This window comes from Aplysia californica, unplaced genomic scaffold (assembly GCF_000002075.1).
Source record: "Aplysia californica isolate F4 #8 unplaced genomic scaffold, AplCal3.0 scaffold00037, whole genome shotgun sequence".
In the NCBI taxonomy this organism is placed as follows: domain Eukaryota; kingdom Metazoa; phylum Mollusca; class Gastropoda; order Aplysiida; family Aplysiidae; genus Aplysia; species Aplysia californica.
In genome coordinates this window covers 1,283,884-1,292,729 of record NW_004797307.1, presented here as the reverse complement: position 1 = coordinate 1,292,729, position 8,846 = coordinate 1,283,884, and positions in this window count along the sequence as shown.

Here is an 8,846-nt window from a genome sequence, read left to right as displayed (position 1 = left end):
TTATTATTGTTATTGTTATTATTATTTACATTATTTTGTTTCTATACGTAGGCCTATCTGCCATTGCTTACATTCCCAAATACATATATTCAAAGAATAATTTACATATTATCTATGCCATTATAAGTCACATTGTGTACATGAATGCCACTGTGCGCGAATGTTACATACCTTGTAATGCCACTGTAAGCTACTGATTCTTCTTGTAATCTGCATTGAGCATTGTAAGTTGTAGAAATGTTCTCGATGTATATTTATTGGTATCCTTAATCATTTCAGTGTATGATAAAGCATTAATAAACAGAAGATAGTTGCAAAGAGAGTGAAATCATTTGAAGGTGAAAAAATAGGTATCGTCAAACACATCATTGCGTATTCATACGTGTTGCAACAAACAATTGTTCTATTATTGCCTTTGACTAAATTATGAGAAAGGAAACCCTAAGTGACGATTGGTCTATCATCATAACACACTTTTTTTTATTTTAAATTAATGATGAAACTTGACACAAGTAAAAAAAAAAAAGGAACCCAGCGCTAAAAGGAGAAAAATTGACACACCACTGAAGAGTTTTTATAGATATGTTCTTGTTTTTCTGTTCTTTTTTTAAAAAACGTATTTGCTTTAGCTATGCTATATAAAGACTAAATAATAAGGGACAGGGACCGTACAAACCAATAGCCTCCCTAGAAACGGCTTCATTAGGGTGAATACATTTTTTAAATGAGGTCTATGATATATGTTTTCGTATTTTATGAATTAGTCTTTATTTCGTTTATTATGTCAGAGTCATTTATTGATTATTGTTACTAGCCATAAATGAAGATACACTTGCTCAATACGTTTGGTTTTGTTGTTGTAGGGTTTTTTTTAATAAGGAATTATTTCTGTTACTCACTATTTCTTTATAGCCTAAAGATTCTATCAGTCTAATTTTTCTTACTCTGATCAACAGTCTTTCATAGTTGTACTTACCACATGGCGTTTGTACTAAAACAAGGAAAACGATTGATGAGAGGAGGAGGAGGAGGAGGAGGAGGATGAGGAGAAGGAGGACGAGGATGATGATGATGATGATGATGATGATGATGATGATGATGATGATGATGATGATGATGATGATGATGATGATGATGATGATGAAATACAACAAGGTCTTAACTGTTTTAATACCTTCTTTATACAATGATGATGATGATGATGATGATGATGATGATGATGATGATGATGATGATGATGATGATGATGATGATGATGAGGAGGAGGAGGAGGAGGAGGAGGAGGAGGAGGAGGAGGAGGAGGATGATAAGGATGATGATGACGACGACGATAATGACGACGGTGACATGATCATACCGCTTGAACCTTTTATTAACATTCCAAAGACACTTGTAATACAAACCAAAAATAGTTTCCAAGTTTATTACACGAAAAATGGTTTGAGAATTTTCAATATGCTCTTCCTCTATCCACACATTTGATAATTAATAATGACAATAATAATAATAATAATAATAATAATAATAATAATAATAATAATAATAATAATAATAATAATAATAATAATAATAATAATAATAATAATGATAATAATAACGATAACAATAATAATAATTATTATTATTATAATAATAATAATAATAATAATAATAATAATAATAATAATAATAACAATAATAATAAATGACATTTATATAGAGGTCAACCCCGAATAAAGTACAAAGGCCCTGAGCGCTTTACAATACAGTACAACGTACAACAGTAACATAAAACGTTGAGTTCTGACAAAAAGAAAATCACTCCAAATATTCAATTAAAAACAGAAACGACTTCAGCTCACATTTGAATGAATCAAAAGATTTGATCTCACTTAAAGTACTTCGAAAAGCATTCCTGATCTTGGGGCCTTGGTATTCAAATGCCCTTTCTTCCTTTGTTTTAGGTTTCATAGAAGGTAAAATAAATTTCTTTTTGTCAGCTGATGACCTTAAACTTCGAGTTGGAATGTAGCCTACAGATTTGAGAATAATATGATGGCGCATTATCATTCAAACATTTGTGACATAGCCAACTTGTATACAACTCTTTTCTCAACAGGAAGCCAGTGCAAAGTCCATAAAAGAGGTTTAGCGGAATCTCACTTTCTTTTCGTTGGATAGATACTTAAAATGTTAGTATGTTTCTATAACCTAGTTCACATGTCATTGAATCCTAGAATGCATGGATTACACCAATATTTACAGCACCGTGCCTGCAAATCTCTAAGTCGCTACCCCAGGACTACAAATTCTATGAGCTCAGTACCTAGACCTAGTGTTGAGAAATTTAGCGTTAGAGATTTTGAATTTCACAACATGCCTGGCACACTTTCTAGATGGTTAAGCCAATACAGGGGGAAGAAATATATTGTTCACGGGAAAATTTTGAAAGTTGTAGAGTTTGGGAATGATCATCCTCATCATCCTCATCATCATCCAGTGCCAGATCTGAGACAAACATCGACGATTATGATTCTCCGTTCATTCCTTTGTTTGGATGCTCTTAAAAAAGCTACGTTTCCTTGATTTTTCCGTGTTATCCATGTGTTCCCTAAGTATGTTGCTCTGGGCCTACCCCTGCCTCGTTTGTTTTCAATTTAGATATTTAAACTGCTGGAATGATCAAAATGGCAAAAAAGCAGCTGTGTTTGATCAACAAGCCTGTTTGGTTCTAAGCAGTCCGTAAACGTAATAAGAACCATACTGAACTGTGGCACAGAAAACCCCAGTTAGAATCCCAGATGAGCCATTCTTGGACCTTAGAGGTCATAGGAGATTCCAAGTTTTCTATAGACTTTGCCCAATCATAATACGAGCGTTGGCATCATTTTGAGGCCCTTTACTATAATTTTCACACTCTTACCATGCCTATACAATGAAGTGGCAGGATCTTCCTTGCTTTGAAAAATGCTAATACGGGTTTGGGAGAAAAAGAACATAAAAAGTGATCCTTTTAAGATGTTGTTAGACTGGGGCTCCATCCCAAAAAGGAAACAGTCACCGATATCCATTTGTTTCTATCACTGTTACGCCCTTCTCACCAGCCGGAGGAGAGTTTCTCTGTACTTGGTATTAAAGAAGAAATAGACGACAATGTTTATAGAAGAGTTCAAGAAAGTGGATGTTGTCGTCACCGTCATCATAACGGCAGCGGTATTGTTGTATCGCCCTCCAAACTGAAACTCCGGAAATATCTGCCTGGCGATAACATTGACATTTGCGATCATAGCGGCAGAAACAAATATGGCGGAAATGAAACTGACAGATTTAATCACCTGAACTTCTTTTCTACCTAATTTCTCTTCAGCCTGTGACTTTGCCTCCGAACTTTCATTTGGGGAATGGGAATCAATCCTAGGAGCTGACTTCATTTGATTTGCTGTTTTTCGACGGAACGCGGAGGCTTTGTGCAAAGCTCGGCTAAGTGCAATCAGACAAATTATGACGATCGCCAAAGAGCCGTTTCCTACTATGTTTCGGTTCACAACGTCGTGGAATGCAATAGCTGCGTCGAATCCGGGAAGTCTGAGGTAGCTATATATAGTAGTGTCGTTGGAACCTCTCTGTTGTACCCACGCCATTTTGACTTTAGAAATAGCTGGAATATGTAGAGCCGTTACAACGACAAACATTCCCGCTAGCACCGCGTATGTTCTGAACACTGTGAACAAACTGCGGAACCTGAGAGCCAGAGTGACACAGCAACACCGAGCTATGGCCATGTACGCTGTCACAACGCAGGAATAGTCGTAGAGTGTGACCTGATAAAATGAGAAGTAGTTCCCGAGTCCGGCGAGACTGACACCCCAAACCGTTCTCACTCCAAACAGATTCAAGGTCATGCAAGTGTAGCTGAAGGAGATGAGGAGGAGATAGATGAAATCTGAGAGTGATAAAGTGAGGAATGTAATGATGACGGAGTCTTTGAGTCCTGTTCAAAAAGAAAGAGAAACAAAAAACAACTAAATAAATGTATTACATATCAAATATACTCCACTAAACATTTATTCCTCTAAATATTACTATACCACAGAAATGGTCACTTGTATTATCAGGAACAAATTAATGCAATGGTAAGAGAAATAAATTGCAAGCTGTTTACTTGTATCTTTCTGACGAGTAGGCTAGAGCTCTAAACAACAGCTATTGTTTTTTTATATGCTGATGCGAAATCATCACCATGATCAAGTGCCAGATCTGCGACAGACAAAATCAATCACAGTTCACCGTTCACGGTTTGTTTGTTTGTTTGTTTGTTTGTTTGTTTTTTCTTTTTTCTCTGAAGTTCTAAAATAAAAATATTATATTTTATGTTGAGGATTTCTAAAGTAGTTGCACTGGATCTACCCCTGCCTCGTTTGCCTTCATTTTCACCAGTCATGGTTAGATGGTCAAAGTCATTATAAGGTTGATTCAAGTGCTCTACAAACTGCATTAGTCTCTTCCTAATGGTTTTTGTTAATGAGAAGTCCACGTGGGGTTCTTTAAACACTGCCTCAATTGGGGGGTTTTTCCCTTCCATTAAATTCTAAAGTTCCCCAAGAAATCGCATTTTCTGTTGCTTCTATTATATTCCATTGTATTTCACTATTGTCCACATCTGTAAAGAAGGGTTTAACACAATATTTTGATAGCCACTGAAATGTTTCTGTCTTTCAAGATTGAGCTCACGTTATTGAAACGTTGTGAAATATTTTTAACGTTTGTCTCATTACATTACATTATAAGTCTTAGTGTATTTAAAGATAGCTACACAATTCAAAATCTTGTTGCTATCAGAGAAACACAATGATATTTCATAATATCGAATAACAATACATGTACCAATAATTATTATCTCGAAGCTGAATAGCACGGGACAAGTTAATTCTTAAGAGTGTGGGGAGCAACACTAAAAAAACAGAAATTTTGGGTGTTTGTGTTAGGAGAAGCACACCGACACAATAAATGCCATTTACTAAATTAGTGCTGAGGATAAAGGAAAGCATGAGAAACAAAAAAGAGAAAGTAAACAATTATAGGACCTTGAAGCAGAGTCCTCCAACCACCCGCCAGAATGAGTTTAATAAGAGGACAAGTGGAGAATAGCATGTTCCTTTTAATGTATCTTTATGGTTCTTTTTAATACTATAGAGATCCCAAAGATAATTTTTACCGATTCCGACTCATGTGAAATTTTCATTTATTTTAAATCTGGTTGATTTTTTTTTTACTTGACCCGACAAAGTAAAAGCGACAATTCGTATGCTTGTTTGCTACTCTACATTATACATGGCGATTCTGTTACCAAGGAAAACAGCCTAGGTGGTAATCTACTCTGTATCTATAAATATATCTTTAAAAAATGTATATGGATGCTGATCACAACACAGCAGCTTCCTGAGTTAAGGAATAAGCGTATCTATCTTACACCAGTAATTACCATCTCAAAAAATGCTCACCTATTTTTAGGAAAACAGTAATGTTGACCAAGTTAGCGAGTACACCCACGACCACTATCGGAAGTGTCACCCCAGAAAACACAATCTGCAGCACCAGGATAAAAGTTTTGAAGTCGACAAAGCCTGGCAGACGAGCATGACGATTGCCTTCCTCCGGCGCATGCGTATTTGTTGTGGCATTCTCAGACGACATGATAGTGTCCTTGTCCGATCAGAGGCTTCTGGGGAAAGGGGTTGAGTGGGTTGGGGGGGGGGGGTACCGTTGTATAAGATTAACAGTGTATCATAGATCTGTAGGCCTTTATTTCGTTTCGAGATATTCAACGTTTTTTTTTAAATTGTAATACGTGCCGGGGAAGATTATGGGGAGGACCAAGTGGGCCTGGGTCCTGACCACTCACAGAAATTGCCTCCCATTTATAAATGCATGTAGTAGCATCGAATTTGACTTCAGTTGTATCATCGGCGTCTTTTGCCGCACAAAAATCCAGAAAAGTGTCTGGACTGTAATGGTTATAACTCTATCCATTTTCTGATTTAATCTTGAACTTTATTAACTTATTAGTAATACTATAGATCTACTTTTCTATGAAAAATATTTAAAATTTTAATTGACTTCTCTGTGTAAAATCATGTTTTTTTTAAAGAACAATATGTGTTCGTTTCGTGTTTATTCATTACATATTATACCAGTTGAAGAATAGTACCCGTTCAGTATTTTCTAACCTAACGTGTCCTGCTCATACATTAGGATTTAGGTCACTAGTCTGTGGTGTGTGCAATAGGGAGAGAATGGAAAGAGGTATTCCCTTTCAATCGGTTCCCTGGCCTCCCGCATGCTTAATCCAGCCCTGACCTGAGTACGTGTGATTTTTAAGCATAACGAATCTTTCCGATGCATATTATTTGATTCCAAACGCACTGAATATGTCTCTTCAAGAGAGAGAGAAAAAATTGTTTTGGTTTTTAAAAAAATAAATATTGTACTTACATGTACAGTATTTTTTCTTTCTATTTTTAAATACTTAGAATTAGAATTTCGACAAAATAGTTCTTGATCACATGCAACCTTTACCACAGATGTAGAAACTGAAATCTGACAAATCATATCAAAATTTTAGGCTTCGTAGTATTTTAAAAGTTGGCCGACGACAGAAACCTGTTTGTTGATGACTCACTCAATGATGCGCTTCACAGACTACCGGAAAAACGTTGGAGTGTACAGTTTAGGATATCACAATGTTATAATAAGTTTATGAGAACAAGCCACTACTGCTGTACCTGAAAAGTTAGTCAGGTATTAAAAAAAATGTTCGCACTGAACTGTTCTCTGTTCGTTTAAGTCTTGCCAAATGATACAATGCCACAGTCACACGAGTATTATATAAGATATATTAATATAATATTTAGCTAGCTCTGGAAAAGCATGCATCGATCACAATTATAATGGTAAACCAATCTTAACTTAACCCAAACACTGTGCATTAAGGATAATAATTGAGGATGGAACACAGCCAATTATAATTAGAGGACATTACATGACCCAGATTTTTTTCTATTTTGGCAAGAGAAAATAATAACACATCCGGATAATAATTATATTATATTGCTTGAAGAGAAGGCCTTTCTGAAACACTTACGTAACGCGTTCTTTGTCCCCATGGCAAGTTGTCGATATTCCAATCAGTCCCCTACATGGCACGAGAGAAAACGGAAAGAACGTTTACTTCAGATTTGTATATTCCAATATTAGATCTTGATCTAGGCCGAATTGAGTTGACGGTATTGCCTCAGTTTCCAAACGATTTGTGCATTTACTTTCACTCATTGGGAGCTGCCTGCTGGTTGGTTACCTTCTACAAAGAGAAACTTTGGTCAATCATTGACTCAATAAACACTAGTACGTTGAGACTATTATTTGTAATAAAATAAAAACTATAGCTAATTTTTGTTTAAAGAGGGGGAAACTTCTTGTAATTAGAAGAAGTCGATAGCAATTTGTCACCTTAGATTCCTTGTGGTTGGCTGACAAAGCAGGTTCTTGGTGTTTCTATGTTTATTATCGAATTCCCTGTCCTCGTTAATGCTCCCTAAGGCACTACGATATAATTGATTGTACTCGTATAGTCCAATTAGCCGTACAGAAAGGTTATGATGCTATGTTAATTTAAATGTTTTTTTTCGAGCCGGAGCGTTTTGGTTTTTTTTATTATGATTCACCTTTTGCAACTTGGAATGGGAGCTGCACTTTATGGATGAGCTACCACTGTTTGGGTTGTGAGAGATTCCACTCTGACAGACGAACAATGGTTATGGAGACGCTGTCTCTGGCAGACTGTTTCACCTTAACTTTATTTTATAAACGTTTTTTAGTATTACCTCCTTCTAGACATTGAACTGTTTGAAATCAGGGTTAGGCCTTACTAGTCATGGGCGTTCTAATGACATTATAATGAGAAGAAAATAGGAGTAAATATTGTCTGGAGGGGAGGGGGGTGCGTGGTTTTAAAAATATTTTTTAAAGGATAGTGTGAAATATTTTGTCACAGTATGTATAGACTGGAAGGTTGCTTCAATCTCACAGTAACTCTGAAGCCTGGTAACTCTTTCCTATTTATTGCTATACCGCGCATTAACTTAACACACCGTGTTGCAGCTTGTTGATATAGTATTGTAGCCTACTGCTATCACTTATACCTTTTGTTTCTAAGATGTATAAAGTATTTTATGGCTGAAACGTAAACTGATTTTTTAAAATAAATAAGGCGCAGAGTTTTTCAAGAGGCCTGTTATGAGCACTGTCATGGTTGCTGCTCTCTGTTCTCTATTAAAAAAAAAAAAACTTCCGTGCGAAGCGTGCTCACTATCAGCAACGCCATAATCGTCAATTAATGACGATGGCCCAGTGGTTAGGTTCTTGGAGTCGCAACCGTAAGGTCGTGGGTTTGAATCCCGTCAGGGGCCCGACGTTGTGTAATAATCGTCAATTCCTGATGATGGCCTAGTGGTTAGACTCTCGGACTCGCATCCGTAAGGTCGTGGGTTCGAATCCCGTCAGGGGCCCAACGTTGTGTCCTTGGGAAAGGCACTTTACACGAATTTTCCTCACTTCACCCAGGTGAAGATGGGTACCCAGGTATAGACAGCGAAAGATCTTGTCAGTTTGTTAGTGTTTGAGCGCTTAATCGGCTGCTTGCACTGTATGCTTCCCGAGAAGCCAGGGTTGTTTCTGGGTGTTATTGGGTCTGTTGGGGTAATAATATAGTGTAAAGCGCTTAGAGCTTGCTGTCGAGCGGGGTATGCGCTATACAATGCTATTTATTCTTCTTCTTCTTCTTCTTCTTCTTCTTCTTCTTCTTCTTCTTA